Below are 25640 nucleotides of genomic sequence, written 5' to 3'. Positions count from 1 at the left end.
TAATGCTGACAAGCCAGGCTCCACCCACTGGGAGGAGACTAAGCTGGTGACAGTCCCTAAAGGATAACATATTCCTAGAGGACACCAGCAGCTCCCAACAAGAAGCTAAGCCAGATGAATCTTAGTAAAAATGGCAGTTAACAAGTCTCCCCTACTTTCTCAATTTCCAGTCAGCTTTCAAGTTCCTCATTCTTAAATGCCAATAGCTAAGGGCGACAAGACATCTGAGTAAAACCTCTAAAACATGAAAGAGTCTAAAAACCAAAGAGGGGGTAAAAAAAAAAGCAACTTGAAAAAAAGTTCAGAGAGTAAGTTAAATAAAACCTAATCTTTGGAGAATAACATTGTATTCTGAAACAAAACCAAGATACTATATTAAAATACAAAACTGCAGGGGCGCCTGGGTGGCGCAGTCGGTTAAGCGTCCGACTTCAGCCAGGTCACGATCTCGCGGTCCGTGAGTTCGAGCCCCGCGTCAGGCTCTGGGCTGATGGCTCAGAGCCTGGAGCCTGCTTCCGATTCTGTGTCTCCCTCTCTCTCTGCCCCTCCCCCGTTCATGCTGTCTCTCTCTGTCCCAAAAATAAATAAACGTTGAAAAAAAAATTAAAAAAAAAAAATACAAAACTGCAGAAAAAATATATTTGAGTATTAAGAATAATAGCAAAAAATATCAAAGAAACCAGGAGCTAGTCCTTTTAAAAGATCAATCTTGGGGCACCTGGGTGGCTCAGTCAGTTAAGCGTCTGACTTCAGCTCAGGTCATGATCCCATGGTTGGTGGGTTCAAGCCCCACATCAGGCTCTGTGCTGACAGCTCAGAGCCTGGAGCCTGCTTTGGAGTCTGTGTCTCCCCCTCTCTCTCTGCCCCTTCCCCTACTTATGCTTTGTCTCTCTCAAAAACAAACATTAAAAAAAAATTAAGGATTAATCTTTAGCAAGACTAAAAAAAAAAAAAAAGATAACTCAAAATCAGAAAGAGGAGAAATAACATCACAAAATTACAAAGGATTGTAAGAAATTATTGTGAAAAATTAGTGCTAACATATTGGACAGAAGAAATGGATAAATTCCTAGAAACATGTAACCTCCCAAAACTGAATCAAGAAGAAACAAAAAATTTGAACAGACCAATTATCAGCAAGGAAATTGAATCAGTAATCAAAAAATTTCCCAAAGCAAAAGTCCAGGACCAGATGGCTTCATAAAATGAATTCTACCAAACATTTCAAGAAATGATAATCCCTATTCCCAAACTATTCCAAAAAATAAAAGAGTAAGGAAAGCTTCCAAGTTCATTCTATGAAGTCAGCATTACCCCAATACCAAAACCAGATAAAGACACTACAAAAAAAAAAAAAAAAAAGAGAGAGAGAGAGAGAGAGAACACTATAGGCCAATCTCTCTCGTGAACACAGATGCAAAAATCCTCAATGAAGTATTAGCAAACCAAATCCAACAATACATCAAAAAAACCAAAAAACAAAAAACACACATCACAATCAAATGGGATTTACTCCTGGGATGCAAGGGTAGTTCAATATTCAGAAATCAATCAACATGATACATCAACAAGAGAAGTGATCATATGGTTTTTATTCTTTGTTAAATGTTTTTTCTACATATAGTGAAAGTATGACCCCCTTTCTTGACAAAAGTCCTCAACAAAGTAGGTTTAGAGGGAATACCCCTCAACATAATAAAGGCCATATATGAAAAACCCACAGCCAACATCATAGTGGTGAAAAACAGAGCTTTTCTTCTCAGATCAGGAACAAGACAAGGATATCAACTCTTACCACTTTTATTCAACATAGTAGTGGAAGTCCTAGCAACAGCAATCAGACAATAAAAAGAAATGAGGCATCCAAATTTGTAAGGAAGTAAAACTTTCACTATTTGCAGATGATGTGATACTATATATAGAAAACCCTAAAGACTCCACCAAAAAACTACCAGAACTTATAAATGAATTCAGCAAAATTGCAGGATACAAATATACAGAAATTCATTGAAATTCTATACACTAATAATGAAGTAGCAGAAAGTGAAATTAACAATCTCATTTACAATTTCAACAAGAATTTAAAAATATCTAGGAATGCACTTAACCAAGAACATGAAAGAGCTATAGTCTGAAAACTATAAAACACCGATGAAAGAAATTGAATATAACAAAACCAAATGGAAAGATATTTCATGATCATGGGTTGGGAGAATACGGTTTTTTGTTGTTTTTTGTTTTTAGAGAGAATCCTAAGCAGGCTCCAGACTCAGTGCAGAGTCCAACATAGGGCTCAATCCCGTGACCCCAGGATCATGACCTGTGCTGCCATCAAGAGTCAGATGCTCAACTGACTAAGCCACCCAGGCGCCCCAGGAGAGCAATGTTGTTAAAATGACTACACTACCCAAAGCAGTCTACACATTTCATGCAACCCCTGTCAAAATACCAACAGCATTTTTCACATAACTAAAACAAACAATCCTAAGATTTGTATTGAACCACAAAAGACTTCAACTAGCCAAAGCAATCTTGAAAAACAATAAAACCGGAGGTATCACAATCCTAAATTTCAACACATACTACCAAGCTGTAGTAATCAAAACAGTATGGTACAGGCAAAAAAAAAAAAAAAAACAGACACATAGATCAACAGAACACAATAGAGAGCCCAGAAATAAACCCACAGTTATGGTAAATTCATCTTCAACAAAGGAGACAGTAATAGGCAATGGGAAAAATACAGTCTCTAACAGATGATGTTGGGAAAACTGGACAGCTACATGCAAAAGAATGAAACTAGATCACTGTCTCATACCATACATAAAAATAAACTTGAAATGGATTAAAGATCTAAATGTGAGGTATGAAACCATAGAAATCATAGAAGAGAGCACAGGCAGTCATTTCTCAGACACTGGCCATGGAAACATTTTTCTAGATGTGTCTCCTGAGGCAAGGAAAAAAAAAAAAAAGCAAAAACACACTACTGGGACAATAACAAAATAAAAAGCTTCTGCACAGCAAAGGAAACAATCAACCAACAAAACTAAAAGGCAACCTACTGAATGGGAGAAGATATTTACAAGTGACACATCCAATAAAAGGTTAGTATCCAAAATATATAAAAAACTTAGAGACTCCTGGCTGGCTCATTTGGAGGACACTGTAACTCTTGATCTTGCAGTCATGAGTTCGAGCCCCACAATGGGTGTAAAGATTAAAAGATATGTTATATATTATACATATTATAAAAAACTTATATAACACCAAAAAAATAACCCAATTAAAAAATGGGCAGAAGATATGAACAGACATTTCTCCAAAGAAGACATACAGATGGCCAATGGACACATGAAAAGATGCTCAACATAATCCATCATCAGGGAAATGAAAATCAAAACTACAATGAGATACCACCTCACACCCGTCAGAACAGCGAAAATCAATAACACAAGAAACAGCAACTGTTGGCGAGGATGTGGGGAAAGAGGAACCTTTTACATTGTTGGTGGAAATGCAAACTGGCACAGCCACTGTGGAAAACAGTATGGAGGTTCCTCAAAAAACTAAAAATAGAACCACCCTAGGGGTGCCTGGGTGGCTCAGTCAGTTAAGCATCCGACTTCATTTCAGGTCATGATCTCACAGTTCGTGGATTCAAGCCCCACATCATGCTCCGTGCTGACAGCTCAGAGCCTGGAGCTTACTTGAGATTCTGTGTCTCCCTCTCTCTCTGTCCCTCCCCTGCTTGTGCTCAGTCTCTGTCTCTCAAAAATGAATAAACATTTTTTAAAAAATAGAACTACCCTACATTCCAGGACTAGCACTACTGGGTATTCACCCCCAAAAACTGAAAACACTATTTCAAAGGGATACGTGTACCCCTATGTTTACTGCAACATTATTTACAACAGCCAAACTTTGGAAGCAGCTCAAAGGTCCCTTAATAGATGAATGGATAAAGAAGATGTGTGTATACACTACCCATCCACATGATGGAATATTATTCCGCCATAAAAAAATGAAATCTTGCCATTTGCAACAACACGGATGGAGCTAGAGTATGATACTAAACAAAATAAGTCAGAGAAGGACAAATACCATATAACTCATGTGGAATTTAAGAAACAAAACAAATGAGCAAAGGGGGGAAAACGAGAGACACAAAGAAACAGTGTTCTGCCTATAAAGAACAAATTGATGGTTACCAGAGGGAAGGTGCATAAGGGAAAGGGGGAAATCAGGGATGGAGATTAAAAAACACACTTATCATGACGAACAAAATAAAATGATAAAAATAAAAATAAACCTTACCCACTTAAACAGTCCACAGTAATATATTAACCACAACAGTTGCTCATAAATGCTGGGACTGGGATTAAAATGTACCTAACAAATGTTTATTAATACCTACCAAAGATGGGCTGCCTGCAGGAGGCACTGGAGGTACAGTGATGACGACACAGTCTCTGCCTCTCAGAAACAGGCCAACCACCAGACCAACATGTGCCACGAACAGTAACGTGTTCAAGGGACAGGCCAACCACCAGACCAACATGTGCCACGAACAGTAACGTGTTCAAGGGACAGGCCAACCATCAGACCAACATGTGCCACGAACAGTAACATGTTCAAGGGACAGGCCAACCATCAGACCAACACGTGCCACGAACAGTAACGTGTGCAAGGGACAGGCCAACCACCAGAGCAGCATGTGCCACGAATAGTAACATGTCCAAGGGACAACAGCTGTTCAGGAGAAAGCATGGTGCGTTCTTCGTCTGCATCAGTTATAGAAGGAATCACAGAGAAGGTGACGTTTAAGCTGGAGCCTGAAGAATGACAAGTTCTTTGGGGCGCCTGGGTGGCTCAGTCGGTTAAGCGACTGACTTCGGCTCAGGTCATGATCTCACGGTTCATGAGTGCGAGCCCTGCATCGGGCTCTGTGCTGACAGCTCAGGGCCTGAAGCTTGCTTCAGATTCTGTGTCTCCCCCCCCCCCCCCCCCCATGCTCTGTCTCTGCCTGTCAGTAATAATAAATAAACGTTAAAAAAAAAAAAAAAAAAAGAATGACAAGTTCTCTAAGACCAGCAGCGTGAAGAAAGTTGCTAATGTGGACAACCCTGGGTGAAGTTGTGTGAGCCCATGCTGGACATGGGGAGTCTGAGATTCCTGTGGGAACTGGAGAAGGATATGTCCAGAGAGCAGCATGAGGAGAAGCACCCAGTTGTAGGCTAGAATTCACACAGCAGGACTTTCAGCCAAGCAGTGGTCATTAAAGTCACAGGAGTAAATGAGATCCCTCACCTAGAGGAGACCAACATTTAAGGGGAAGGAGGCCTGTGACTACAATCTAGCAGAGAAGGACTAAGGTTGGAAAAGGGGACAGAAAAGGGTGACAGCACCGAAACCAAGAGAAGACCGAGTTTCAAAGGGGCCAGATGGGTGTGAAATGGTAAAGGAAGCACAGGACCAGGTGTGAAATCACTGGTTGGTCTGGTGAATCGGAGGTCACTGATGAGCTCAAGGGTACATCCAGTGGAAATGACACAGGCAAAAGCAGATGTAGGTACACTGAGGACTGAATGAGGGATGCTAAGGAGAGAGGACACCAGACTCCTTTAGAGGAACTTTGTTCTGAGGAGCTAGTGTTAGCTCCAGAGTTAGGATAGCTGGGCACGTGTTTACAGGCTGTGAGGCAAGGGCCAGAAACAGGAAAAGCTTGATGTATAAGAGAAAGGAGGGGTGCCGGACTGAAAAGATCCTAGAGGTGCCTAAAGTAAGTGGATGAACAGCCTAAGAGAAGGGAGCATGGCACTGAGGCCAGGGACAGGGGGATGGTACTTGAGGGGCCGGTGGGCAAAGCTAGGCAGCCCAGGAAGATCTCCTGTCCTATGGCCACCAATTTCCTCAGAACAGAAACAGATTCTTGGGTATCTTAACAGGGGAGAGAACTCTTACTACAAGACAGGATGGGTGGGTGGAGAGGTGTAATAGAGGTAAATAAAATACAGATTATTTTGAAGGGAACCAGGCCAGTTAAATCTCACCAAAACCGGGAGAAAAAAAAAAAATCTCTTGTTGCTCTCTGCTTAACTCCCATAGATTTTAATGCAGGTGCCTGTTTGATTAAAAAACATTCTTAAAGCAATTTGGACATTCTGTCATTTACAAAGCAATTTTAACACCACATCTATCAAAACGAATTAGTCTATCAGCAGGCCAAGCCAATTCCAAAGGTTCGCAGACTGTGTAACATTTAGGACTTAAGTAGTACCCTTAATGATAAATCCAAAATGCATTTTCCTTACATTGCTCTTGTAAACTTCTATTACCCTAGAAAGGAGTAGCAGGAGTAGGAAGGGGATTGACACTTTCTCCTATCTCTCTATAGAAACAAGTCTATAAAATCACATAAACATTTAAATATACATGTTTTTTAAGGTTTATTTTGAGAAAGAGCACAAGCAGGGGAGGGGCAGAGAGAGAGGGAGAGAGAGAATCCCAAGCAGGCCCCACACTGTCAGCAGAGAGCCTGATGCGGGGCTCAAACCCATGAAGCTGTGAGATCATGACCTGAGCTGAAACCAAGAGTCAGAGGCTTAGAGCCACCCAAGCATCCCCGAATCACATATACATTTAAAACTTACATCCGTGAACAAATCATTGCGTGTTAGGAGAAAACAGTAAGAATATATTTTAGCAAGATAATTTCTCAGTGGCTCTAACACAAAAGTTAGCACAACTCCAAAAATACCTGTAATTTAAAAACTCAGTAAACTTCCTAAAATGCTAGCAGTGTGGCCACCATATTAATCTTTATGTTCCCTACAACTAAGCTACAAAGAAACTGTTCAAAACCAAGGCATAAAACCATTCACGGCAACTTCTTTCTCCATTCAAAAATCACAACTCAGAGTCCACTGCTGAGGATGAAGACCTGAACTTTAGAATATCCACCAGGATCTTAAACCATGTGCCTTCGGTGGGCATCCAGGTAGTCAGCACGGGCTGGGAAGGTGTCCAGCGTGACATGCCCAAGAAGCTGTGGCTCCCCTACCAGCACCAGGTCCACCCTCACCTTCCCTAGCACTTGTGTCCCACAAGGAGATGAAGCAGCAAACATTTCATTGAGGGCCGACAACATTCCAGGAATACTTGTCCTGAGCTTTGCTGGCTCATTAATGAGTAAAACCAGGCCTTATACTAGGGGGAACTTATAAATACTGTAGGGACAAGGGGCACCTGGGTGGCTTGGTCGGTTAAGCGTCCGACTTCGGCTCAGGTCGTGATCTCACGGTCCGTGAGTTCAAGCCCTGCGTCGGGCTCTTTGCTGACAGCTCAGAGCCTGGAGCCTGTTTTGGATTCTGTGTCTCCCCCTCTCTCTGCTCCTCCCCTGTTCATGCTCTGTCTCTGTCTCAAAAATAAAAGTTAAAAAAGAAAAAAATTTAAAAAAAATACTGGAGGGACAAGTATACAAATCAATTACTATCCACCGCTCTCAAGAAGTCTGACTTGCCCTCTTCATTCCCAACCTCAACTAGATCCCTCACCATGTTTAGCACACATCAGTCTGCAAGTACTTATGTGGTCATTTCTTTGGCTCTCCTTACACTGCACTCCCTGTAAACTTGAATGGGACAAGGGTCTCATGTCTACTATGTTCCCCATCATATTCCTAGGACCTAACAGTGTGCCTAGAACACAGCAGGTAATCAAACGTTAAATAGATAGATGGGCAGATGAATGGATGTGGATTCAGTTCTGAGAACAAAGCAATCATGCCTCCTATAGGAAGGCCTAAAGGCAATGCCTTTAAGTGGTACACCTTTATCTAATAGCAATTAATGAAGGTTCTTTTTAATTTTTTTAATCCTTATTTATTTTTGAGAGTGAGTGAGTGGGGTAGGAACAGAGAGAGAGGGGGACACAGAATCCGAAGCAGGCTCCAAGTTCCAAGCCATCAGCACAGAGCCCAACGCAGGCTCGAACCTATGAACTGCAAGATCATGACCTGAGCCAAAGTCAGACACTTAACTGACTGAGCCACCCAGGTGCCCCTAAGGAAGGCTTTTTCTTATAGATCACAGAAAAGGAGACGTTTAAAAAAATCTACTCTAGGATTACTGAGGATTACTATTATTTAACTTGATGCATCTCTAATTTATAAATAAGCTGATATCTATGATTAATAGTTGACTTTAGAAGAAAAACAAAATAAAAGAATCCAAATTCACGTGCTGAACAGATTTTTAAAACAAACATTCATTCTTTGGAATCATAAGCTTATTTCAGAAAAGGGCTTGGTCCCTGATGTGTAAGAGAAAGAAAAAGACAAGCAATCCCTTAATGCAGCTGATCAGAATGGATCTGAGCCACAGCCTATCAGTATTGTATTTTTCATCATCACTCTGGATATTTTCAACTGCTCTTTCCACATTCATGCAATTCCAAGCTTTCTTTTTAAGATTAATGAGATTTTTAATGACCAAGAGAATGTTTTCAAGGCACTAACTAGACAACAGTTTGAGCTTCAAAAGCTGGGAGGCTACAGACCATTTTGCCTTGTTTCCTCACCTCCCAGGTCCACTGAGGAAGCTAGGCTTCTAAATTATTTTGTTGTTTTATAAACACTGTAAATCACCTAATTAGACTGGTCCCCATACTTGATAGTCTGTGCCACTAAATGCCCACTCAATACAGCAAATAAATTCTGTAGCCCTTACAACTCTGAGATCCTGGCAAAGACCCTAAAACTTGGAGCCTAAAGGACAGCAAGTCATAACTTGCTAAATTTGGCTGGAGATCTATCAAGTTGAATTGCTACTTTTCCTTAGTATTTAAGTTTAAGGTTTATAGAATCGATGTAGAAAATTCCTGGAGAAATCAAAGATAATGAAGTTTGAGGTGCCTGACTGGCTCAGCTGATTAGGCTTCCAACTCTTGATTTCAGCTCAGGTCATGGTCTCACAGTTCATGAGTTCAAGCCCCACATCACGCTCCATGCTGACCGTGTGGAGCCTGCTTGGGATTCTCTCTCTCCCTCTCCCTCTCTCTCACTGCCCCTCCCCTGCTTGCGCGCTCTCTCTCTCAAAATAAACAAAAAAAATAAAAATAAAAACAAAGATAATCAAGTTCAACAAGCAGAGCTTATTCACCTGAGTGTCATAAACTCAAAATATTGTCTTCGAGTTCTTAATGGTATTTAAAAAGTTAATATTCAAAGACATCCATGCTAACTTTATTCAATAATATGCATAATATTTAACTGGGTATTATAAAATGTCAGGAAAGTATAGCAGTTTCTCAAAAACTAAGAGTTACCATATGACCCACAATATACCCAAAAGCATTAGAGCAGGGACTCAGATAATTGCTCACCCATGTTCATAGCATCATTCTTCACAATAGCCAAGAGGTGGAAGCAATCTAAGTGTCCAGTGACAGGTGAATAGAAAAAGTGTGGCATATAGATACAATGGATTATTATTCAGCCTTGAAAATTCTGACACATGATACATGGATGAAACTTGCACACATTATGCTAAGTGAAACTAGACACAAAAGGACAAATATTATATGATTCCATTTATATGAGGTACCTAGAATAGACAAATTCAGAGAGAAAACAGGATAGTGATTACTAGGAGCTGGAGGAGGGAGTGGGTAGTATTTAATGGTTACACAGTTTCTGTTTGGGATGTTGAAATAATCCTAGAGATGGGCAGTGGCAATGGTTGCACAATGATGTAAGTTACTTAATGCCTCTGAATAGTATACTTAAAAATGGTTAAAAGGGTAATTTTGTCATGTATATTTTACAATAAAAGAAATTCAGGAAGCATCTGAAATATGGTTCTTACAATTGTCAAATAGCTTTTGTACTATTAAAGTCAAAAGGAACCTAATTATTCAAAATTGACTACATATTGTGATTATTTAAAAAATTCTCAGGGGTGCCTGGGTGGCTCAGTCAGTTGAGCGTCTGACTTCAGCTCAGGTCACGATCCCACAATTTGTGGGTTCAAGCCCTGTGTCGGGTTCTGTGCTGACAGCTCAGAGCCTAAAGCCTGTTTCAGATTCTGTGTCTCCCTCTCTGCCCCTCCCCTGCTCGTGCTGTCAAAAATAAACATTAAAAAAAAAATTAAAACTTTTCAGATACCGCTTTTATGCCTGGTATTATTACAACAATATTTGAAACACACTGTATGCTAGGAATTTGAATAATGAGAAACATTAAATGTAATTATGAACATATTTTATAAAATCTAACATAAAAATCTGTAGTGCACTTAGCACTGCTTTCCAATGTAGCTAGCTGCTTAGTGGTAGGAGTTATTTTTTCCCATTATTCTTTTAATGTGAGGGAAATATTAAAAATTTAACTATGTAAAAAACATGGCAATAGCAAGAAAATAAATTTTGTCCTCATTCTAACTCCTAGCAGTGATTTCTCTAACACGATCATATTCCTACACGTACGTATGTACACATATACACATATAAATGTATGTATACAACTATAAATTTGGGATAACAATTACACAAATACATTGTTTTAGAAACTCAACAGTGGTAGATTCATATTTAACTTAATGCTGATTTTAGAAATAAAAAAAAAAAACGGAAAGTACAGAGGTAAAGTTATTTGCCAATAAAGCCAAAACCAGAATCTAGAACTTCTAATCAAGGCACATTATGTTATTAAAGCTATACATTTCATAAAACTCAATTCGGCCTCTAAAACTAAAGGCCATTGATTCTAGTTATTGTTCCTGTGTGAACATTAAGAAAGTTAAATCTGATTTATACCTTAATCCTCTCATTTTTAGAAGCCTTATTCACTAACTAAAAGGAGGTAGCCAAAACATGGCAATTTAAGGAAAACAAATTATCAAGTCTATTTTAGGAGGCACTCACTTCTTTCTTTCAAAAAGGTAAAGTTCAATTAAAAGTCACTTAATTTTTAATTCAATGAAACTTTATAAATTCCTTCCAATAAGACTTTGTGCACTGATAAACAGCCTTGTGTCCTTGGGAGGAGAAATGATAGAGAAGTAATTGAGATTGTAGTAACACTACAGTTTGTAAACTGTAGTGACATTTGACATATTTATACTACCTTCTCTACTCATACTTGTTATACACCCACATGGACTTAGATGCTATTCCACCATAGAAGAACAATCCCACTTCCTGTGTATTTATTTTACCTTTATTTGGTTGAAAGTGTTAATCAAAATTTGTGAAAATTATGTAAGCTTCTCGGCCTTGCTTTATGAAATCGTTTAAGCTAACCTTAGGTTGCTACACATTTTATGTGCTTCAATAACCAAGAACCCTTAGATGCAACCCTGATTTGCATTTGAACTGGATAGATTCTTAAAACTGTTAACTACTGTTTCAAACAGTTTGGATCTGTAGAAGCAAAGGGCAGACAAGTCCACACATTAGACAAATCCAGTTTTGGATAGTAAAAATACTCTAACAATGAGCTTAATTGTTACCTTTTAATGATAAAATTCCCTAAATTTTAGATAAAATGTATTTAAATGTTTTCCACTTTTATTATTTCACATTTGAAAATCATCTTCCAAACTTAAATTATGTATATATAATACTGACCTGTTATCTACCATATAGTCAGAAGTTTCTCTTTAAAGAAAAACTTTAAATAACAAAGTGAAAACATGTGGTTACTTTCCACTGTCACATGATAGGAAAATGGACAAAGACTGTTTTCACTACATAGGAATTTCCTATTTGCTGGCTGATATGTACAAGAACTCACAGCCAGTGACCTAGTAGTTCCTCTTACTAAAAGCGTAAAAATTGTATGGTGACAGATGGTAACTACACTTATTGTGGTAAGCATAGCTTAATATACAGAATTGTGCAATAATTACATTGTACACCTGAAACTAATCATTATATGTCAACTATACTTCAAGGAAAAAGCTTTAAAACTACTTCTAATACTTGCCCACCTTATTAGTGGTTGAGATCAGATAAGTGAGGGAAAATCCAACATTTCTAGGGATCAAGAGCATCCTAAAAGATACTTCTATGGCATCGTGATCATCAATATACACTGCACAGACTGCATCTTTTCTATCACTTCATTAATGAATTCTGGCAAGACTGGTATAAGCTGGTGACTACACTGCTAACACCTGCCCGCTTTCTGGGAACTGGAAAGAACTTACTAGTCATCAATAAAGTTCTGATTACCACTAGACTTGGCTTGAAAGAACTGACAAGGTTCCTAACCCCTTCAAATTTCTCATGTGCACTTGCTACCTCATTCTTTCCTTAAGCTGATCTCTACCTTCTACTACTTTTCTCAGTGAATACATGGAATGTACAATACCTCAGCTTTTTAGTGAGGTCAAGAGGTAAGAAAGGGCCACAGGCGCAGTCGGTTAAGCGTCCGACTTCAGCCAGGTCACGATCTCGCGGTCCGTGAGTTCGAGCCCCGCGTCGGGCTCTGGGCTGATGGCTCAGAGCCTGGAGCCTGTTTCCGATTCTGTGTCTCCCTCTCTCTCTGCCCCTCGCCCGTTCATGCTCTGTCTCTCTCTGTCCCAAAAATAAATAAACGTTGAAAAAAAAAATTAAAGAAAGGGCCACAGAGTTCCAACCTGAAAAGATTATGATTAAATATACAGATGTTTCTGTAAGTTAAATAAAGCCACAAGAAGAAAAGTTTTAATTTATCTAACAGACACTGCACCATGTTATCCCTCAAAACCAAAATAAAACAAAACCAGCTGTATTCTCCTACCTACTTCTTGATTCTAAACATGTATTCCCCTTTGTCCTAAGGGCAGAGTGGGGGGAGCGGTGCTTTTGTAGAAACATCCAGCTGCTCTGAATTACAGGTGTTAAGTACGCTTGAATAATACCGCCAAGACCAGGATTAGCCACCCGCCATAAATTTCCACTGACAAGATTCTGCTGAGATATTTAGCAAGTGTCATCTGACAAACTGACCTTGGCAGAAGACGACACAGAATTACAGCAACTGATTCAGATAAATCTACTCAACTTGCGGCAGTTACCTCCTGTTTTGACTATCAAATTTCAGTGCTGCCAGGGAGAAAAAGGTGATAAAATTTAAAACTGTTACTGACACTTTTCTTGTCTCCTATAGATTGTAGATAGAGCCCCTAGTTTAGAACTAGGGGATGCAGACAAGGTGGATTTTGTAACCATTCTGTAATTATCACAGAGATCTTTAAAATTTTCAGCTGCGGGATGCAGAAATTATACCTACAATACTGGCTGCATAAAATTTGTTGTTCTCAGGGTTAGAACGCAAACATTGCTAGCCCTCAAAATAAATCGACAAATTTTCCAAATGCTTAGTAAAGAGGTGAGGATATTCCGAACTCTATCAAGAATGCAACAACTACAATACTAAGGCTTCGGGGAAAACGCATCACTGATTTTAGGCATTACCAACAACTATCCACAAGAGCCTAGTAACTAAATGTGCTAAATTCGAGCAGTCTCAACTTAGTATCACATTGCCAGCAATTCAACTTCACAATATAGTCTGCATAAAGCAACGACTTTGACAACGAAAAACTAATATTAACTAAATCAGAATAACCCCTTTAACGCCTTTTGCCAATCAATAGGGCCACCAGGCAAATGAATCATTGTTTCTACTATGCAGCTGCAATCTTTCATACTGTCTATCCCTTTGATAGTCTTCCATGCTGGTCGAAGTGACCACGAGGTACACTGAGAGAATGGTCACATGGACAGCTCGTGACTTCCACTGAGAATCAATCCTCTCCTGATAGTAGGAAACTAAAAGTTATGATGCACACATCAGAGTACCGAGAAAGCACACGGCCGATAACTTGGTAGGGAATGCATGTAGCACTAGCACAAGTCGTTGCACCCCGAGGGGGAGTGCAACAAACGCCAGCATCTCGCTACTTTTAACAACTAAGTTCGTTGCAGCATTGGAGAGCCGGCGGCCACACAGTAGCCGAGCCGGGGGTGGGAGCCCAGCATCGCCACGACCCAGTCCTCGGAGACGCGCGCGCGAGGCCCGCGCACCCCCCACCAGGGGAGGACAGATCTTCCCCGCGCACCAGGCAGGGGGGAACGCGTTCGCACAGGAACCAGGCACGGAAACTGACCTACGCGGTCACCCGGGCTCCCAGAGCTCCCGGGGTGGGGGCCACGACCGCAGGCTTCCCCACGTCGATGAAGCGGCCGTCACCAACTCTGGCTGGCACTACCGGAGGACTCGCGGCCCCGCGGAAGGACTGTCTCCCGAGTCCCGGAGCCCGGAACGGGGCGGAACGCGAGACAGTCAAGCGCCACTCTGCGAGGTGACGCCGCCCCTCCCCGCCGCCCGCGTCAGGAGCGCGCGCGCGCGCGCCCGGTTTATTTGCGCGGGGCCCGTGCAGCACGTGACCGGCGCGCTGGCCTCTAAGCGTGCGGGTAGCACGCCGAGGCCCCGCCCCCGCAGGCCCCTGGCCCAGGTTTTGCCAAGGGCTGCCAGGAGTTGCAGAGGCTCGTGCTTTTCTCCCCAAACCCCTGACTTAGAAGAAAGGGTGGGCCTGATACTTACGAGCTGTGGCGGGGAGAGAAATGGCCCCCTCCCCGGCCGAAGTGAATATAAATACTGGGTTCAGGCTCTGGAAATTTGTCAGTAAACAAATACATCACACAGCTGCCCGCGTTTTTTCTTTCCTTGACTTTACCCGAGGGAACTTAATTGGCTTTGTGAATTGGCTACACCTCTTTTTCTTTTCACGTGTCAAAGGATGGGCTTAAAATGCCATACAGGTGTAACTGTTACAAGATAAATACCAGCGAAGGATGCTTAAAGAGATGAGGATTTACAAAGTTTCCCTCATCTCCTCCCCCCACCCCGCCCCCGCATCAAAAAATCTTTCATGAAGAGTCAGCCTCTTCAGACTCCATTCTAACAGGTCTAGCCAGAAGCCTTAATTACGCCGTCTTCAACATGAAAGTTCAAACTCTAGTATAATTACAACTTTTAAAAAATTATGCTTAACCAAAACAAAGGGAATTATGAGCATGTGAAAAATCTTCCAACTTTTTTGTATTTTCCAATATATTTTATGAACCTTTTTGTAATGAAAAATTAGTAAGTAGGTATTATTTTTTAAGGGGCTGTAGTTTTCCTGTTAATTCCATTTTGAAAACATGTATTGAGAACCTATTATAGGCCGGTTGGTCATTGCGCTACATGTGATACATCTTTGGGCAGATTTCTTAGAATCTTTTTAGAGAACATCAGTAGCCTTGCTTGTATTTCCCAGGCTAGTATCATCTATTAACAAAAAAGGCATTTGAGTAGCACAATACTTCAACTGCAAAATGTGTGGTAACTGAGGCAGTCATATTTTCCTCACAAAGAACATCAGGATTTATTTTCTAAGGATACTGAATTATCTTCCCAGCCAAAATAAAAATTGACCATTGAAATAATTTTCCACAAAATTATATGAAAGGCTGCATTCTCACTATGATATTTAAATGCCTAAATTTACTACTACTTTTTTTTTTTTTTTTTTGCCAATTCACTGTACTCTCTTGAGTTAGTAAATGAAAACAGATCCTAGCCAAATAGGAGGATGAAGGTAATAGAAGGTAATCATTATGTATACTAATAAAAGAAGTTCCAATCTTGGTAAGATCACTAATTTTTCTGTATATTTACAGGAGTCTCTTTGGTATTTATATAAAGAATCTTTAGGAAAAGGTATCTCTTTGGCATTTTTACTGCTGACTAGTAAGATGAAAACACAACAAAGGTGTTAACAATTCTTACTGTAGAACACTGCTGTCCAATGGAATTTTCTGCATGGAAATGTTGAAAATGATGGAAATGTTCTATAATTCTATCTTGTCCAATATAGTAGCCACATGAGCCTGCTGAACTCTTGAAATTTAGCTAGTGTGACTAAAGATCTGAATTTTAAATTTTATTAAATTTTAATTAATTTTAAGCCACATGTGGCTAGCCACTACCATACTGGTGAGTGCTGTTCTAGAACAACAAAGAAATCACTAAATTTCCCCAACCATGGTATCCTCTTTCTTGAGAAAACGTTTGGCAGATACAGAACCTCTGGAAGCAATAATTTCTCCAAACTCTTTTCTGAGCTTTTGAGAAAGTAGGTATTTTAATTTTACAGACAGAGCACATTAAAGTGACTGTATCATGCTTAGCTACACTGCGTGTAAACAGAAATAGAACTGGAAGCTCTAGATGTATGGCAGGGGCTTTGGGAGTAACTAAGCCTTTGCCCTGCCATTCCCATGCCTGCCTGACCCAAATGAAAAATTTAAAAAAAAAAGAAAAGAAAAAGAAAAGGTAGCTATTGTTTAGGCCATGATATGCTTCAGAATTGCCCACTGCCTGGTTCACACGAGATCTACCTGGTACTCTTTTGTTTGCTTGATTCAATAAACTTAAGAGCCCACGGCTTTCTACCCCTGTTCTCCTCCCCACATCCCAACTATTCCCTCCAGACTACAGTACCTGACGTTTGTATCCCTGCAGTTTTGTCTTAAGCCTAAAACACCCCAGAATGCACTTGGTGCATTCCATGTTTTAAAAACACTCTCCTGGTGCTGGTGTGACTTTGAAGTGCTGCAGGAGCACACTAAAGGCTTGTTAAATCTTATTAAAAGGAGGATTTTATAGACCGAGGCTTTGGGGAGGACTTTGGGTAATTACTGCCTGGAATGCTGAAAAAGTAGGTCAGATGTCATCAGGCAAATCCAGATCAATTGTTGAGTTGGGGGAAATTAACCATCCTCTACACCTACATATTAAGTACTTTGTAGTTATTATGAACTCCAGACCATAAATGCTATGAGGTCATTGGAGGTTTTTCTCTCTTTGTGATTTGTACCATTACAGTTTATTTAACAGCTAAAATAAGGGGAGTGGTATATTTTCAGATATTAAATTACTTTTATCTAAGACTTCATTCCGCACTTGACCCTCTGTTCCTAGGGGTGACAAGTTACAGATGGCTACATAACTCAACTTCCACAAATGATTGATTTTGCTGGGTCTCCACATAAGAAGCTTAGAAAGGTCCCCTATAGCTAGAGTTTATTGGTTGCAAGCAATGAGCCCTGACCCTGGCTACCTGAAACAAATAGGGAATGTACTAGAGTATCAAAGAAAGCTGAAAATCTGGCCTGGCAAGGGCAGGACTGGGGCACTTGCAGGGATTACAGCAGGAGGAGCTAGTCTATAGCTTTTCCAGGAAATAAGAGTAAGTTCTGATTATTTTTGTTTTCCTACCCTATCTTCAGAAGAGGGAAATTTAAGAAAGAGAGGGAGAGATGGACTTTGGGCTCCTTGGCTGACAATCTCACAAGATTACCTTCCATAGGAGAAGCAGCTCCTCACCTACACACACACACACACACACACACACACACACAGAGAGAGAGAGAGAGAGAGAGAGAGAGAGAGAGGGAGAGAGTGTCCTGGTGCAGTGCTATAACCAGAAGAAGGGCCAATGGTTAATGGGCAGCCACCATCACAGAAAAACCCTTTATAGCCTCTTTGTTTTTTTTTTTTTTTTTTTTTTTTAATCAAGCCCTTCTCTTTCATAGCTTGTGACAGAAGTTCCTTGGGCAATATTTCCAGCTGCACCTTTAGCCCTTAGCTCTTTTCATCATGAGTAAACCCTGTTTTTCCATCCAGTGTACCTGATAATTAAATACTACCCCTTCTTAGAAGTCACAGAGTTTGGGGACACCTGGATGGCTCAGTCAGTTAAGTGTCCAACTTTGGGTCAGGGCATGATTTCGCAGTTCATGAGTTTGAGCTCTGCTTTGGGCTCTGTACTGACAGCTCAGAGCCTGAAGCCTGCTTCAGATTTTGTGTCTCCCTCTCTCTCAAAAATAAAAAAACATTAAAAAAAAAAAAGAGGAGCGGCCAGGTGGCTTAGTTAGTTAAGCATCCCACTTTGGCTCAGGTCATGATCTCACAGTCCATGAGTTCAAGCCCCACGTCAGGCTCTGTGCTGATAGCTCAGAACCTGGAGCCTGTTTCAGATTCTGTGTCTCCCTCTCTCTCTGCCCTTCCCTCGCTCATGCTCTCTCTCTGTCTCAAAAATAAATAAAAACATTGAAATGAAATAAATAAATAAATAATTAAAAAAAAAAAAGTCACAGAGTCTGCCCCACCCAAAGCCCTGTTTTGAGAACTTGCTTATGCAACCTACTATCCTTGGCTCAGCAGAAGGTGCAGGGTCAGGGGCTAACTGAATGGTACCTTTCTATTAGGTTTAACAAAGATCTGGTAGATACTCTCTGCCCAGCAGAAAAGGTCTTTACTGAGTAGCATTAAACTATCTAGATTCCCTCTGGGAGTATTTGACCATGAAAGTATACAAGTACATTCTTTAGCCAGGGTACATGCATAAAGGCATAGAGGTAAGTGAAGGCAGAGAATAAACAGAAACCATAGGATGGCAAGAAGGAGAGTAGAAAAAGTTGATCAGAAATAGAAGAAAAAGTGGAGAGAGAATCAGAGACCCCAGAGTGCGGCAACACTAGAGTGTTGCCTTGCTTGAGAGGGCGCCACCTGCTGGCACAGTTGTATCTTCAACAACCTTTCAGAGCAGCAGAGGTATTTTTGCTTTCAACAAATCCTGCTCTTTACCGGATGAAACCTGAGTGCCGCTCTATTCCTTGAACCCAGAAAGACCCTAATATATCACTCCTACCCCCTTCCCTGCATTCAGCTCTCTTGTTCTTCATCTCTAGCAAACAGCCCTGTCAATACCGCCTTTCTTTTCAAGAGCCACCTCTTCCTTCAGGGTCTCTAGTCCTCCTTGCTCTTCTGAGCCTTCTAAAACACATCTATCTCTTAGGGCACCTGGGTTAAGTGTACGACCTCAGCCGAGGTTGTGATATCACAGTCCTTGAGTTCAAGCCCCGCATCAGGCTCTGTGCTGACAGCTCAGAGCCTGGAGCCTCCTTTGGATTCTGTGTCTCCCTTTCTCTCTGACCCTCTCCTGCTCATGCTCTCATAGAAATAAACGTTAAAACACACACACACATCTCTCTTCCAGATCCTCACTAACCTCCACTATCTGTTCTGAGTCACCTTTCGATACCTGATACAGCCAGGTCCAAGGCCCTACTCTCGATGAGTTGCCATAGCATGAAATACAGTTCATTTACTGAAATCACGAAGATCTCAGCACGGGGATTTGACGGACCAACCTTTGGGCCTGAATTGTAAGTATAGATCAAATCACAGACTCCTGGATCTTAGATTTGGAAGAGCCATCAGAAATCAGCTAGTCTAACCACAAACCTAAGCCACGTTGTCCTCAGCCACATTCTAAAGTAATATTTCCCCCAGCCACAGGCTGGGGAATTCATGAACAGGCAGGTCACTGTTTCACAGTGCAGCTCAATTCCCCCCCCCCTTCCATATTACTGTTCAAAGTTCCTCCTGCTGAGGCAAATGCTGGCTCCACACAGCCCTCACCTGTTGGTCCTCAAGATAAAGCCGAACCTTTTAATTCCCTTTTCCCAAGCCATTCTTCTAAAAAGCTTAAAGATACGTGGGGATCAAAGAAGATGATAGGTAGGGTAGTTTTTTCTGAACTTTAAAATACACTACAGATGTACAGTATTATTCTCTCCACTACTGTAAACACTTTTCACTCTTCTTCATACCCAAAGAAGGAAGATTCCTAGACTTCACAGTGCAGCTTGAGGGGAAGCAGACCATAGCACCCAGAATGTGCCACTTTGGCATGTGGATATTTTCAAGTTGAAGACAATGGGGATCCAGAAGATTCAAGAAGAGATTTTTACTTCCCTCTTTAAAAAAAAATTTTTTTTTAATATTTATGAGGGGGGGGGGTTGGGAAGAGACAAAGGGAGACACAGAATCAGAAGCAGGCTCCAGGCTCTGAGTTGTCAGCACAGAGCCTGACGCAGGGCTTGAACTCACAAACCGTGAGATCATGACCTGAGCCAAAGTCAGATGCTAACCAAATGAGTCACCCAGGTGCCCCTACTTCCCTCTTAACTGCCTAAAATAATTTAGATAAGGAGCATGTACCAGGAAAGAGAGCTGTTACTACAGAGAACGTTTTATATCAGAAAAGACTTATCTGCATGGCATGGAAAACATTTGTTTACCAAATATTTACCCTTTCCATCTTATGAACTCTCTTCCTCCCCTTTGAAGCCCCAGACCCCTACCCACTTCTCCTTGGCTCAGGATGCTAGATAAGCCTCAATCACCTGACTGCAGGGGAGTCTCGTATTTTTATGGGGCTCCAGTAAGTACAAAACTTGTTTTTCTCCTATTAATCTGTTTTATGTCAACTGAATTATTAGACCAGCCAGAGAACCTAGAAGGGAAGAAGGGAAAAGCTTTCCACCCCTACAAGCTCAAACCACTCCCCCTGCCCCCACCCCAACATGCTTGCTGTTGCAAGTTCTTCTTGAGTAAAATGCTGTCTCCACACTGCCCTCACCTGTTAGGATTAATGATCCTTTCACATTTAAAGACAACTAGCATGAGCCGCCTTGATTTTTTCTAGGCTTACATTCCCAGATGCTCCAGCCCGTCCTCGTGTTCCAACTGGTCATGGCATTGTGATACAGTTTGTACTTTGCGCTCTTAAAATTCAGTGGCTAGAATTAAGCAAATCACATCTGTTTCTAGGAAGCTAAAGAGTATCTTATCTTAACTAATAGTTAAGTCCTGTTAGATCAACTTTGCTAAACCTAAGGCCTTTTTCCCATCCCAAGGTCTCCCTGACCTCTCTACTGCCTTCTGGTGGTAGCTAGTTTTTTCTCAACTAAGAATTGGAGAGAAAAGAGATTGGAGAAAGGGGCAAAGAAGAACAGCAAAAATGTGATACATAATACAAAATATACAAATTCTTGGCCTCCTGAAGTTTACAATATAATGTTGGAGGCAAAGTATACAATGGAAACCCAACAAAAAAGACAAGCCACAGTAACACCCCCAAGGATTTGGGAAGACCAGATCAGTGAGGACTAGAATAGAGAAGACATTTAGAAGTGGTGGCATTGACACTCAGCCTCAACTTTAGAAACCCCAAGAAGCGGGAAATGAGTGCCTCCCACATAATAAATCTGAAAGATGCAGCAAGAAACAAAATGTGGGAGTTTCTTCTGGGCAAGAGCTTACTCTAGAAGCCGACTTACGAAACACCCTCAAGTATCTGTGATAGGATTACCAGTGGAAAGAAGATTGGGATAATGACATGTAAAGACTTACCAGAGCACAGAATGTGTCATTCATTGTGGATTAACTCGTTTATTCATTAGTAGATACACATTAACTTCATAAATGACATGATTTTGTGAGGGAATACATGCTCTCCACTAGGACAGAAAAGATGCCTTTGACAATAGCCTTGCCTTCAGGAATTTAACAACCTACTAATGCAGATGAGACAATATAAGACTTGTAAGCAGGTGTACCACATACGAGAATGAGGAGTCATAAGAAAAGTTTAGATAAAGGACAAAGAAGAGGAAAGTTTTGTTTTCCAGCTGGGGCTATTAGTGAATGCTTTACAAAGAAGATGTCTTTTGAAGTCAAGTCATTAAGAGGGACAGGACTTGAAGCTGTGGAAATAGTTGGGGAAAGGGCATGTTAAAGCCAATGAAACCGTCTGAGCAAAGCCGGGGGGTGGCATACAAGATAGCATAGGGCCTCACACGGAGTAGGCCATGCTGCAAGTGGGTGAGGCTAAAACGTGGAGAATTCTCAGCTCTGCCTACCAGTCTCCTCTCCTCCCCTGGACGCTCTGAGCTGGAGCTGGAGGGGCAGAGTGGGGAAGGAGACTTTGAGATACTCAAGGGTAGGGGCGCCTGGGTGGCGCAGTCGGTTGGGCGTCCGACTTCAGCCAGGTCACGATCTCGCGGTCCGTGAGTTCGAGCCCTGCGTCGGGCTCTGGGCTGATGGCTCAGAGCCTGGAGCCTGTTTCCGGTTCTGTGTCTCCCTCTCTCTCTGCCCCTCCCCCGTTCATGCTCTGTCTCTCTCTGTCCCAAAAATAAATAAACGTTGAGATACTCAAGGGTAGGTGACAGGTAAATGGTCGAAAGCTCGGAGGTGAGGCCTGGACTAAAGATATCAACCTGCCAGTGTCTGTGCAGAGGCAACTTGAAGCCACGAGGCTTGCAGGGGAATGCCTAAGGAGCAAGAAGAACAGAGTGGAATAAAAGGGGCAAGGGCTGAGCTTTGTCTCCTGCCCACACCTCACATCCCTTACCCCACCTGTACCCCTGCGCTCTCAATAGATGACTTCACCTCCGACTCTACCAAGGAAACAAAAGCCATTAGATGAGAACCCCCTGGAATTCTTAACCTCCGGGCCAACAAGCTTACTTGCACCCACACTCTTTCTTACGTTTCCTTTCTGTTAACGTGTCAAGGCCAAGGGCCTGCACCCGTGTTCGTGGCCCCTCCTTCTCCCCTCCTCAGCACCCTCATCCCATCAACTCCCTTTCTCCTGGATCTTCAAGTGCTCTCACAGTGTCCCTGCCGCACAGGGCGTCTCTAACCTGTGCCATCCTTTGCAAACCTACCTGCCAGAGAGTAGTATCCTTTCTCTTTCTCTTCCTTCACAGTTAAAATTAAACTCCTTGACAGCGTGGTCTATAAGGACTCTCTCCATTTCCTCTCTCTCTCTGTACTCTCTGCACTGCCACTTCTGTTCCCGCTACTCCACTCAACAGGCTCCCACTGAAGACCCCGAAGTCCTCCTGGTTGCAAAACCCAATGGACCGTTACTACTCCTGACTTTACTTGATCTTTGGCAGCATCTGACACCAGTGGCCCTTTCCCACCTCCTGGGAACACTCTCTTCCCTTAGTTTCCCTGAGCTCCTCATCCTTGCCCCTTTCCTTAAATGTTACAAGTTCTGCCCTAAACGCTACCTCTCCTCGTACCCTTCCTGGGTTAGGTCATGTGTTCCCTCTGGATGCTCATGTCTCAAACCTATAACTGGGTCCCAACATTACACCTGAACTTCTGACTCACACACCAATTCATCAAACTCAGCATAACTAAAAGGGCAATTTGTCCTTCCCCACCCCCCTACCCTCCAGGCTGCTCCCCTCATATTCATTCTCTTTCTCAAGTGGCAAATATTTTTGTCTCTCTCCCTCCATTTTCCCCAAACTACCTTTTCCTCTCTCCACCCCCCCATACCCAACCCTAATCCATTTTGTTGTCAAAGTATGTTTCCAAATTTTAAATCTGATCAAATAATGCTCTTAGAATTCTACTCTGCCTTTTAATTGCTTTGGGATGTAGTCCAAACTCCTTAGCACCACAAAACCCGGAACGTCCTGATTCATGTCTCATTATCACCGTAGCGTTTTACACTTCAGCAATCATGAACAACTTTCAGTTCCCTGTATTGACACAGTCTCTGATGCTTTCAAACCTTTGCCCATGTTTTCTTGTGCCTTGAACTCTCCTCCCCAGCTTCCTCCTCCTGCTGAGGCTTATGTTTCACACAATCTGAGTTTAGAAATCACTTCTAACTCCCTTTGCTGGCTCGTTATGACTGGATTATGTACCCCTCTTATAGGCTTTCTGATTTACTATGTACTTACACCCATGACGACATTTACTACACTGTGCTACAAAGGCCTCTTTATTTATCTATGTCTTTCATCAAATTAGAAGTATGCTAAAGGCAGGGAGTGTCTTGTTTACTAGTTTCCTCCCTTTATCTAACACAGTGGATAGCACACATTAGGAAATCAATAAATACTTGTTGAATCAATGAATGAACTGGGACTTTATGTCTAAGATATTTTATCCAAGGTGGGAGGCAGTGTAATGAAATGGAATATACACAAAATTAAGCATCAGAAAATCGGGATTGAATCCCAGTCCTCTGCCACTTAACCAGGTGTCTACATGAACAATTCACGTAACTTCTCTGAACAGAGAGCCGACCAGAGGCAGAGCACTGTACTAGCTGCCGACAATGCAAGGATAAAGAAAAGCATAGTAACAGCCAAGTCCCAAACTGCCAAGAAAGCCAAGCCCCAAACAGTGTATGGTAGGAGGGAGGGGGAAGGAAGGAGCATTCCAAGTAGAGGGGCTAACAGGTGATAGGACAGCAGAGAAGCAATCATGTGCCTCATTGTGGGAAGTGACAGTGGTCCAGTAAGGCTACGTCTAAGGTGCAGGCCAGACAGCTGGAGAGTTGGGATGAGGAGAGGAGACTGGAGAAATCCATGGGAATTACATCATGAAGGGTCCTTTACAATGTGTCATAGAGTTTGCGATTCATCCTCAAAACCATGGAGTTAAAACCTAATAGTTTCAACACTGGATGTCTATCACAAAGAGAAAAGTCTGGTAGCAACACGGAGAAAGGGTTGAATAGCAGTGATGTGTGAGGCAAGAATACCAGTCACAAGACTGTTGCTGTAGTCCAGTCAAGAGATCACAGTGGCCTGAACTTTGGCAAGAACTGTGAGGATGGAGAAAAGAAGAAGTTAACTGATTGTTGGAAGATTCAGGTGACAGAACAGAAAGAGCGTGGTGATCGACTGCACAAGGAAGAGTAAAGATGGCACATTTCTGGTGCAGACAGTTGGCCTACAGGGCGTCCTCACTGACACAGGTGATACAGAAGATGGGAAGGCTTTGGGACAGAGGACTGACACGACCCAAGTGATGCTTTAAGGGAAGGGTCCTGTCAGCAGGGAGGAGGATGGGTAGAAGGGTCTGGAGTCAGGAAGATGAGCTGAGAGGTGCCTGCCATAGTCTGAAGTGAGATGAGAGAGCCTGAACTAAGATAAGCAGTGACAGTAGAAGGGGACAGGGCATCACAATAGGCAGGGCTTGGCAATTACAGTGCACAGCCCTGCAGCACCTCACCCCGAGCAGAGGAGAGAAGGGCATGGAAAGGACTGAGGTCAAGAACGCACAGTCCAGAGCAATCAGTCAGGGATTTGGAGCCAAGGAAAGAACAAAAACAGGTGGATAGAGTGGTATAAACTGCATGAGGGGGACTGATCTGACTGTCTCTGAAAACCAAGCAGAACTGAGCCTTCATTCAGTAGGAAAAGACAAAACTTTAAAATATTCCAGGGCATGTGGGTGGCTCAGTCAGTTTGAGTGTCTCACTCTTGATTTTGGCTCAGGTCATGATCCCAGGGTTGTGGGATTGGGCCCCATGTGGGGCTCCACAGTGAGCATGGAGTCTGCTTAACATTCTCTCTTTCCCTCTGCCCCCTCCCCTGCTTGCACAGATACAATCTATCTAAAGATAAAAAAAAAGAAAATAACTTTAAATTCTTGAACAAAGCAGCATTTAAGGAATAACACCAGATCTAGAATGCGGAAAGGTGGAAACAGGACTTGAGTGAGGACAGAAAAGATAGAAGCAGCAAGGAGACTGCAGTGATCATTTAAATAAAATATAACCCTCCGAGAAAGTGGTTATGACTGAGGAAGGACTTAAGATATTTGACTCCTTTACCGTGAGGCGTAAAGGAGAGGAAGCAACTGACATACAGCCATGGCACATAACACGTTTTGTTTATGTGTTTACCTCCATTAGACTCTGGGCTTCCTGAAATCAGAA

At 42.0% G+C, this 25640-nt stretch overlaps 1 protein-coding gene across 1 annotated transcript in view; it reads right to left on the bottom strand.

Moving 5' to 3' along the window:
• OSBPL1A (oxysterol binding protein like 1A) overlaps window positions 1-14381 on the bottom strand; it is a 245650-nt gene extending 231269 nt beyond the window's left edge. The window contains 1 exon segment of the mRNA XM_030335766.2: window positions 14157-14381. The gene's annotated coding sequence lies outside the window, so the exon portion shown is untranslated.
• Window positions 14382-25640: the final 11259 nt, after the last annotated feature.

Source organism: Lynx canadensis, chromosome D3, assembly GCF_007474595.2.
Source record: "Lynx canadensis isolate LIC74 chromosome D3, mLynCan4.pri.v2, whole genome shotgun sequence".
In the NCBI taxonomy this organism is placed as follows: domain Eukaryota; kingdom Metazoa; phylum Chordata; class Mammalia; order Carnivora; family Felidae; genus Lynx; species Lynx canadensis.
The sequence above is the reverse complement of the archived record's forward strand: the minus strand, read 5'-3'. Positions and strand labels throughout refer to the sequence as shown.